This window comes from Peromyscus eremicus, chromosome 5 (assembly GCF_949786415.1).
Source record: "Peromyscus eremicus chromosome 5, PerEre_H2_v1, whole genome shotgun sequence".
Lineage (NCBI taxonomy): Eukaryota > Metazoa > Chordata > Mammalia > Rodentia > Cricetidae > Peromyscus > Peromyscus eremicus.
This window is the reverse complement of record NC_081420.1, coordinates 44,788,486-44,799,541: the sequence shown is the minus strand read 5'-3', so window position 1 is coordinate 44,799,541 and position 11,056 is coordinate 44,788,486. Positions and strand designations below refer to the sequence as shown.

Below are 11,056 nucleotides of genomic sequence, written 5' to 3'. Positions count from 1 at the left end.
AGTTATGCATCTATATTTTTGGATTGAATTAGTTACATTGTGGGGCAGAGGGCTGTGGATAGCAGGACATAGTAACATGCCTCATGAGAGGCATGAACCCAGCCAAAAGTTAGGTGTGTTTTCCCAGCTGACTTTTTGCATCTAGTGGCTCATAATTTTAATCATGTGTCATCAACCTGCCTTATAGACACACTTTCATCATGGATATTCATGGCACTGTCACATCTCAATGAAGCAGCCAGAACAGTGGCTGCTACCTCTGCCTCATTCCAGTGTCTGAGATTCCAATGCCTCTGGCTTCTAACTGTACAGAGTGGCTTCCCATTACACACAGGCTTTATCTCTGGGGAATGACACTTGACACTGTCACCCAGGGTGCAGATATTGTACTTTTTGGTCATACTGAAGATTTTCCACATAGCTGAGCCCTATGATTTTAGATGTATCTCTGTCTTTTCTTCACATTAATTTTTATTTATTTTTTGAAATTTCATACATGTATAAAATGTATCTTGAAGATAACCACTACCATTTCTTTCTCCAATTCTCCCAAACACATTTTCTTCCCATCTTAAAGTCCTCTTTATTATTATTATTGTTGTTGCTGTGATTGTTAGTTATTTTAACCTACTGAGTCCAATTAGTACTGCCTAGATGTGAATGGGTATGAATCAGACCTATACATATCAAATTACAATCCCTGGAATTTGTAAATTTTACTGTATCTTTGCAATCACAGAACTGCAAGTTGATAATTCTGAGATTGTCAGACTACCTGTGTTATAGGTTAGACCTTTAGTCCCACTGCTAACAAAAAGGCAAGAAAAGATGGCAGGTATATGGAAGAGGGGACAGAAATGTGATCATCATCAAAACATAACAAAGAGATGCTGCCACAAAGCAAAGAATGCTTTGCTTTTTAATGCTGCGAAAGACCATGACCAAAAGAAACTTGAGGAGAAAAGTGTTTATTTGGCTTACAGCTTACAACTTATCATGAAGGGAAGTGAGAGCCAGAACTCAAGGCAGGAACCTGGAAGCAGGAACTGAAGCAGAGCCCAAGAAGGAATCCTACTCACTGACTTGCTCTTCATGGCTTGCTTAGCCCATTTTCTTATACAACCCAGGGCTATATACCCAAGAGTGGCACTTCTCATGGTGTACTTGACCGTTCCACAACAAATAATCAAAAAAAAAATGCCCCCACAGACTTGCCTACAGGCAATCTAATCCAGGCATCTTCTCACCTGAGGTTCCTCTCTGCTGAGGACCCCAACTCTTGTAAAGCTGACCAGGCACTATTTTTCTTTGGCCCTCCAGGACTTTAAGTACCTGTTTCTTTTAGCTACTTGGTTTGCTGCAACTGATTACACCAACCCTAAGATATATTGTATCCTAGCACTTAATTTACACCAGATAGATTACTAGGAAGTCAGCTTAGTTTTTTGTATCCCTATTTAAAAAAATACCTCCCTCAAAACAAATTAAGAGACAAAAACCATGCCCAATCTTATAATGCAGCTGAGACTTAGATTTGCTGCTTACTGGAGACAGATTCTAGCAACAAGCAATTGGAGTTAAATCAATCATAAAGTGGTGTTAACTATTACATCTTCATGGAATATCATCCCATTCCTCCTGGCTTTGAAGTCTTTGAGAACTAGTCCTGCCATTTGGTCACCTAGTAGAAATCTGAAACCAAATACTGTTTTCATATTAATTCTTCAGTGATTATTTATGCAAATTATTGAACCTAGGAACAGATGGGTGCTTCATGGAGACTTGCATCATAGAAATGCAGGTGTGTGTTAATTTTGGTCCTTTGGTTCATTTGTAAGATCCAGTTAGTTTTTGATGACTACTAAATACTGATTGTTTTCCCCTAGTTTTTACTTTAAGTATGAAGAGTGATTTGCAGATGCTCTGTTTTCTCCATAACAGAAGAGCACTCAGAGACAAAATTAGAAGATGAGGAACATCTGGCAGGTACTTCAGAAGATGCTGTTCTTTTTGGAGAGCAGCATGCACTACTAAAGCAGGATTTAACCCTTTAGATCTGCCACTAAGTATACACGATGATATTGGCATATTTGAAACCTCTCTGATGTCTTAACTGAAGGATTGTCTAGATCAGATTGACTTGCAGCCATGTTTGTGGAGAATTGTCTTGACTGTTGACTGATATGAGAGGGCCGAGCCCAATGTTGGTGATGCCATCCCAGGCCAGTGGTCCCAGGTTTTATAAGAATGCTAGCTGACCCAGACATAGCCCACAGCAGCAGCTTGTTTCCACATGTCATCATGGCCCTTATGGCAGCACAGGCCACCCACATCAGTATGGCCCTCAGACACCAACATAATCTCAGGTAGCTGACCAGACCCCAGGCATCCACATAGTCCTCAGTGGTAATGGAAGTCATGGACATCAACTCAGACCCTGGCTGCTGCAGGTCCATGGATCCAGCTGGGATCTGCGTTAATGTCCATGGCCCATTTTACCCCAGAGGCCCATAGGAACCATGCCTGTTGAAATCTGAGGGTCGCACAGCTCCACCTTTCACTGGCCCTGGGATAGCTTGTCCTGCCCCTCGCTGGACACTGCAGCAGGAGAGCTAGTCCAGGAGTGCTCACCCCAACACATTTGGGAGAGATGGTCCCACCCCTCACCATGAACATGGGAGAACTAGCCCCTGTGGCATGGGCCTAGAAGAGGTGGCTCCACCCTTTGTCTGAGGGGATAGCCACAGGGGCCTAAATTGACCAGCTCAGCTATCACCCAGGTCCACATCCTAACATCTACCCTGTCTATGACCTGGTGGAGCACATGAAGAGACTGGTCCCACGGAATGATAGCTGCAAGATCTTCATGACTTGGGGCAATGGTAGGCTATCTGAGAGGAGTTTCAGTGAGGGTCTAGCGATGATGGTGTGCCATAGGCCATAGGCCTAACTAAAGTCAGGTCAATGACTCATTGCAATGAACATCTGTATGTGGGGCTCTTGGACAAAAGGGTACACTGCTTGACACACTGCAGTTCCCGATGCCAACTAAGACAAATGAAGAGGTTTTGGAGAGGGAGTAATGATGGAGAAGCTAGGAGGGTTTTTGTTTGTTTTAATTTGAGGGGCATTTTTTTTGGGGGGGAGAATGCTACAGGGGTGAGGAGCAGATATGGAGGGACTGGGAGTTGAGTGGGATTGGGTTAAATGATGTGAAATTCCCAAAGAATCAATAAAGAATTATGTTAAAAAATAAATAAGTAAAAAACACTAGCTGAGTGAGAGCCACAGAGAGCAAGAGAGTAAGCAGTATTCTTCTACAGTCCACATTTCAGTTCTGGACTCCAGGTTTCTGTCTTGAGTTCCTGCCCTGAATTCCCTTGGTGATGAACTATTATCTAGAAGTGTAAGCTGAAATAAAACCTCTGTTCCCCAAGGTTACCTTTGGTCATGGTGTTTATCATAGCAACAGAAAACACATTAGGACAGCCTGTTAGGGACCCAAGGGCTGCAGCACTGCAAACTCATCGTCTTGCATGGATGATAGCTTACCCATTGCGCCACAGATGGAGTCGCCCCTACCCTTCAGTTAACCTTGTATGACTTATAAACTCTTGCACCTCCAGAGGCCCTGAAGACACACACAATTAGAGCAGAATTGCATGCAAATGGCTGGAACGTGCAGGAGGGAGCAGCTGGAGTCTCAGGTTGAGTCCAATAATCCTCCCATCTCCTCCTTTTCTGAGTGAATGACAGCAGTCAATAGGGCTGCTTGTGATGGTCTCTTGCAAGCTGCCATAGCTGATTTTATGAAAATGGCACCTGTTTGCCCAGAGGACAGTGTTCTACAATCAACACCAAAACACAAATTTTGGCACAAATCATTAAATAAATTTTGCCAAAATTATTTTGTTGTAGCCGGGCGGTGGTGGCGCACGCCTTTAATCCCAGCACTTGGGAGGCAGAGCCAGGCGGATCTCTGTGAGTTCGAGGCCAGCCTGGGCTACCAAGTGAGTCCCAGGAAAGGCGCAAAGCTACACAAAGAAACCCTGTCTCGAAAAACAAAAAAAACAACAACAACAAAAAAATATTTTGTTGTTATTATCCATCATTTTGTTATATAACACCTTCAGCACCAATTAATCTCCCTTGTGTGCAACTCCTGCAGAATAGACCTGTTGATTAGCACTCTAGTTAAATGGCTCTATTGTGCAGTCTCAGACATTGCTAATATAGGAATCAAATGTATTCAGATAAGTTTCAAAGTTCTTTCTTCCCCATAGGTGGGACTTTCAGGGAACCTCTTTTCCTTAAGCTTCAAACTAAATACATAAAGATAAATTACTAAAAGAAAAGCTACCCTGAAGACAGGAATGATGGCTCAGTGGTAAAGAGTTCTAGCTGCTGATCTAGAAGACACAGGTTTGGTTCCCATTCCACATATAGCAGCTTATACCATCTGTAACTCCAGTCCAAGGGGTATGATGCACTCTTTAGGCATCCATGGTCACCAAATATACAAGTAGTGAAAATACACACATGAAGGCAAAACACCTATACACATAAATAAAACACAATTTAAAGATCAACTCATAAGCTATTATATGCCTAAAGCAGATGAAATAATGCATATACAACATTTGTAAACATCCATATTCTTAAATACATCCATAACCTTCAAGAATAGTACACATACATACGTGCACACGAGTGTGCACAAGCACAAACACTATATACATAGATATATACATATATAACATATATGTGTTTATTCAGTATATATGCATAGAACTTTTAACAATATGCCCTTTGACTAAGTAATTCTAATTATGTGACTCTTCTTTAAAGAAATGAGTAAAATGTCTTACACATAATGTCATCTCAGAAAACTAATTTTGGTGCTAGCTTAAACATCCAGTAGTAGAATAAGCAATCAATCCATCAATCAATCAGATGGTTAATAGAACATTAAGATTGTTAATTTATTGTATTTTAATCAAAATATAAACACATAATTTCCCTTTCCATGGGTGAATTTCCCTTTTCACCTTCAACCCCTTCCCATGCCACCCTCTACTGCTCAAATTCATGATCCCTTTTTCTTTAATTATTATCATTATATGTGTGTGTGTGTATTGAATATATATAATAAATACAAAGTGATGTGTCCATCTAGTGTTGCTTATATGAACATGTATTTAGGGAAGACCACTGATATTGGATAACCAGTTAGGCGGCTCATTTCTGGGGAAGACTAACTATCCCGCTGTCACAGTTCTTAGTTAATTTTCATGAATGGGAGGGACTCTGTGAAATGACCCCATCCATGTTGTATATCAACTGGTATTGTCATTGTTCAGGTCTTCTTTAGGCAGCCATATTGCTAATATTTCATGCATGTAGCATATACATATATATGTCATATATAGAAGACACAGTCTTGTCCTCTGGCTCTTACACTTGTTTTGATTTCTCTTCTACAATCTTCCATGAGACTTAGGTCTAAGGGATGAGTTGTAAGAAGTATCAGCTGGGTTCTGAGCACTCCACAGTCAGTTGTTTTCTGAATTTTGACCAGTTGTAGCTTTCTGATATTGTCTCTGTCTGCTGCGAAGAGAAACTTATTTGAGGAGGATTGAGAGCTACACTTACCTGTAGGTATAAGGATAAGTATGAAGTATAATGTCTGTAATTATGTTGGTTTGGTGAAATGAGAGTTCTCCTTTAGGATCCATGACCTCACTAGCCACAAGTAGTGAGTTAGGTTACAGTACCAGGTATGATTTCCCTCCTATTGATGAGGACTTAAGTCCAATCTGACAGTTATTGGTTAACACCAAATTATGAGTGTCACTGTTGCACCTTTAGAGATATCATGCCAAGCTGGTCATTGTTGTGGGTCATAGGTGCCACAGCTGGGTAGGATTATTCATTGCATCTCTCCATAGGCAGTTTTCATAACAACTACCAGTACTATGAAAGCTACTCCTCAGGAAAGAGGCTTTTAGGTCAGAACCAGGGCAAATCCTCCAAGTCCTATATTTGAAGCACATGGTATCTTCAGCAATATGGACTCCCTTCAACTTGTAGGAGGAGCCAACGACAATAGCGTACTCTCAGTATTACTAGCTATCCTATATACCTTAAATCTGGAATGATAATTCCTCCAGCATTGTTCTCCTTTCTCAGTATTGATTTGGCTGTTCAGGGTCTTTTGTGGTTCCATATGAACTTTAGGATTTTTTTTCTATTTATATGAAAAGTGTTATTAGAATTTTGATTGGGATTACATTGAATCTGTAAAATGCTTTTCACAATATTAATTTTACCAGTCCATCAGCATGGAAAGTTTTTCCATTTTCAGTGTCTTACTCCATCTCTTTCTTTAAGACATTTAAGGTTTTCATGATAGAGGACTTTCACCTCCTTGGTTAGGTTTACTTCTATATATTGTATATTCTTTGAGGGTACCATGAATGGGCATATGTTCATGGATATATTTCTCAGCATGTTTGTTGGTAATGTACAGAAAGGCTACTGATTTTTCTAAGATGATTATGTATCCTGATACTTACCTGAAATTATCGTTGACTTCTAGAAGTTTTCTGGTGGAATTTTCGATATCACTTATGCATAGCATCATATCATCTGTAAATAATGATAATTCTACTTCTTCTTTTCCTAGATGGATTCATTTAATTTCCTTCTCTCTCTTTATTGCTCCAGCTAGTGCTTCAAGCACTATATTGAAAAGGAATGGGGATAGAGGCCAGCCCAGTTCCATTCCTGATTATAATGGGATTGCTCCAAGTCTTTCTCCATTTAATATATGTAAGCCATGGGTTAGCCAGATGTAGTCTTTATTATGTTGAGATATGTTCCTTCCAGTGCTACTTTCTCTAGGACTTTTATCATGAAATCACATTAGACTTTGTTGAATACTTTTTCTGTATCTAATTATGTGATTTTTGTCTTTCAGATCATTTATATTATTTATTACCGTGTATGATGAACTATCCCTGTGTCTCTACAATAAAGCCAACTTTATCATAGTGAATGTTCCTTTTATTATATGTCTGTATTCATTTTACAAATACTTTATTGAAGATTTTTGCATCTATATTTATCATGGATGATGGCGTGCAGGCTTTTTGTTTGTTGTTGTTGTTGTGTATTTCTCTGGTTTGTTTATCAGAGTACTGGTAGAGTATTGGCTTCGTAGAAGGAGTTTGGAAGTGCTCCTTATGTTTCTGGTTTCTTTAATAACAAATATTGGTTGTAAATCTCCTTTGAAAGACCAGTAGAATTCTACTTAAACACATCAGGCTTTATTGAGTTTGAAGATTTTTTTTTCAAACTTTCAGTCTCCTCACTTGCTATGAGTCTCTTGTAAGTTTAACTATAGGTTTGGATGAATCTAAATTCATCCATGTCTTCAGATTTGAGAACATAATAGAGGACAGATTTGTAAAGTGTTCTCTTAGAAAATTCTGAAGTTCTTTGGTGTCCACTGGTATGTTTCTCTGTTCATTTCTGATTCTGATAATTTGATTAGGTTAATTTTTGGTTATATGTGCCAAGGAACTGTCAATCTTGTTTATCTTCTCAAGAATTAGCTCTTAGTTTCATTGGTTCCTTGTACTGTTTTTTGTTTCTATTTGTTAATTTCTTCTCTGAATTGTGTTATTTCTTGCCATCATCTGGGTTTGAATCTGGTTTGTTTTATTTTTCCAAATCTTGAGTTGCATCATTAAGTCATTTATTTGTGCCCTTTCTGATTTTTAATGTAGGCACTTAGAGCTATAAATTTCTCCCATATAACTGCTTTAATGTGTCCCAGAGGTTTCTTCATTGTTTTAATTTTCATTTAGTTCCAAGACTTTCTTTTGATTTCTTTTGTGATTTCATTTTTGCCCCATTCATCATTTAGTTATGAGTTGCTTAATCTCCATAAGTTTATGTACTAGAGATTTGTTTGCTGTTGATTTTAAGTTTTACTGTGTTATGATGAAATAATATAAGTGGAGTTTTAAAAAAAATTTAAAATTTGTTAAGTTTTATTTTCTATCCTAGGATGTGGTCTACTTTAGAGAGGCTTCTGTCTTTTGATGAGTGAAATGTATAGTTGTCTCGTCCGCCTCGACCAGCAAGGATGACGCGACTCCAGACTCTTCTCTAAGCAGTTTATTCAGGAACCTTGAACAATCTTCTGACCCCGGGGATAGTCTTTTCTTCTTCTTCTCTCTCTCTCTCTCTCACTCTCACTCTCACTCTCTCACTCTCACTCTCTCACTCTCACAGTCACCCTCACAGTCACCCTCACAATCACCCTCAAGAAAGCCAGCCCACGCCCTTTTATAGCCACTGGGCAAATCAAACCCGTGGTGCCACGTGGACAATGCCGCTAGGGTCAGACACGTGCAAGCAAGCCAGATTAGGTCCAGGTGTGCAGAAGCAAGCCAGATCCTAGCCTTAGCCAAATAAGGAGCACCTGCCATCGGGAAGGCAGAAGCCAGACGCTGCGCCATCTTTGAGGCACGGCCGTGCATGGCTCTCTACAGCTCCCCCTTTATTGTTTTAAGCAGCAGGCAAGAGCAGAGGTCTAATCTCTGCCAAAAAACAACTTGGACATTGTACTGGTGTTAGTCCAGGTGTCATCCACCCAGAGAACACTTGACCCGTCCGACACCCTTTTTTGCAGAGGTGGGAATTAGGGCATCAACCCACATGCAATTAGACTTGCTCTTCTTGGGTTTTGCAATACAGCTAGACCCAAGTGCAGTGCACTAGCCTCGCATCCTGCACGATCAAGTTTTTAATGCGGCCAGCCAGGCCTGGGGAGACTGTGCAGCTTCTATGGCTGTAAAGGCTTGGATAATCATGGCTGCATTGGGTTGCTGAGAAACCCTTAAACGAACAATGCACCACAGGCACATCAGGGAGACAAGTACCAGTAGGCCTGCCAGGGCACCTAATCCCGCCCACTTCTTTAGAATTGATGTTATGGGCAAAGGGTATAGCCAGGCTTTTATAAGAGCCCAGAGTAGTCAGCTGCTCCCGCTGGCACGCTTGTCAGAATCAGGGCTATCAAGATCAGGCACATCAGCTTCTGGGGTGTCATCACGTCTCTCCGTCTGAGGGGCCCGTCGCACCAATCGTTCAGGTACCCAGATAGGGTCTAGCCGGTCCTGCGGAAAAACACAAACAGAACCTCCCGCCCATGTCAGCATGGGATCGGGGCCATGCCAGCTGCCCGTGAGGATATCTTTCCACTTCACCATGCCCTTCATAGGGCTGTGTGGATTATGATCTCTTATGGTGGTGGAGGATCTTCCTATCAATAAACCCACCGTGCCTGGCTTCAATTGCTGTTAGCTCAGGTTTTTCTGTGTTACATTGATTTTCCACAGATCTCAGCTGCGGATGCCTTGTTATATTGGTTCTGGCATCCACCATTCTTAGTTTCTTTTGTTACTAAGCTGCATAACTGCAGCCATAAGGCCTGCGCTAGTTAGAGGTCCTCCCAATTCTCTGCATACTTTCATCCATACTTCTAGACCTTTGTTCTTATAAGGGGTGATCGCAGCCTTGCATTCTTTGGTACACTGCTCATAAGCTAGCTGCTTTATAAACGGCATCGCGGTATCTGGATCCCCAAAGATTCTGCCTGCAGCCTCGACCATGCGGGCCACAAAATCTGAAAAAGTTTCCATAGGTCCCTGAAGGATCTTAGTAAGGTTACCGCTCACTTCCCCTTTATTAGGTAGTGATTTCCATGCCCTTGTTGCTAATTGATTTATCTGGTCATAAACCTGCTGTGGATATCCATTTTGTTGATTGGCAAATCGGCCTTGTCCCAGCAGCATGTCTACATCCCAAGCTGCTTGACCTCCACCTGCAGCCCTGTTAATCGCAGCTTGCTCACTGGCAAATTCTATCAAAAACGCCTTCCAGTCTAAATACTGTCCTGCGCTGAGACATGCTCGAGTAAGATTCATCCAATCGGATGGAGTCATGCAAAATCTGTGCAGAGCCTCCACTTGAGCAACAGTGTATGAGGCTGTGATGCCATAAGTCCGGACAGATTCCGCTAGAGACTTGATGACCTTAAAATCCAAAGGTTCATGGTATCTCTGCTGAGTCTGGGCACTGAGAAACACTGGGCAAGCTAACTGCATTTCAGTTCTAACCTGTCTCCAAACCTCCAGGTTAAAAGAATTCCCCATAGAGACAACTCTAGACATGGAGGCAGATTCCAGATACAGTGGAGGAGCTGAGGGAACGGCTCCACACTCAGACTCACATCCTTTAATTCTTTCTCTTTCTCCCTTATTTCTACCCCTTTTCTTTCTTATTCTCACGCTCTGCAAGGTTTCACATAATGACTCTACATCATCAGAATCAGGGGAAGAGATAGGGGACTCGGAATGCTCTAGGTCCGAAAGGTCAGGATATAACCTTGTTTTTTCTTTCCCCTTTTTTGTTTTACTTCTGGTAGACGCTGCTCTAGCAGACATGGCTCTTTCTGATCTTTCCTCCTGCAACATTTCTAAGGCTGCCTGTCCATTCTCTACCGCATTGCTGCAGCGCTGGTCTTTGAGACACCCTCTCACTAATTTCCAAACTGGTCTAACTCCATGTTTAAGCGTCCCTTGTTCTGCAGCAAAGTCTAGATCACGGCCCAACTTTTCCCAGGAAGCTACCGTGAGGCTTCCGGAGACTGCAAACCAGGGTGCCACGACATCACATTCCTCCAGAAATCTTTCCAAAGTACCCTTCTTAATCTCCAATTTCTTTGAAAGGAGCAGCTCGCTAAGAGCCAGAAAAATTGGGTGCGAAGAGGTTGCGCCCATGATACTAGCAGCACCTTTTCCTTTACCTGCTTTCACTTTAATTTCCCTGCCCGCTTTTGTCGCCGTTCCACTTAAACTTCCTGTCCGCTTTAACCGCGGCTCCACTTAATTCTCCTGTCTGCTTTTGTCGCAGCTCTACTTAATTCTCCTGTCTGCTTTTGTCGCAGCTCTACTTAATTTTCCCTGTCCACTTTTTGTCGCGG

The 11,056-nt window shown here is 41.5% G+C and overlaps 1 protein-coding gene across 2 annotated transcripts in view; it reads right to left on the bottom strand.

Moving 5' to 3' along the window:
• Sugct (succinyl-CoA:glutarate-CoA transferase) overlaps window positions 1-11,056 on the bottom strand; it is a 721,641-nt gene that overhangs the window by 127,761 nt on the left and 582,824 nt on the right. The gene's annotated exons all lie outside the window — the stretch shown is intronic.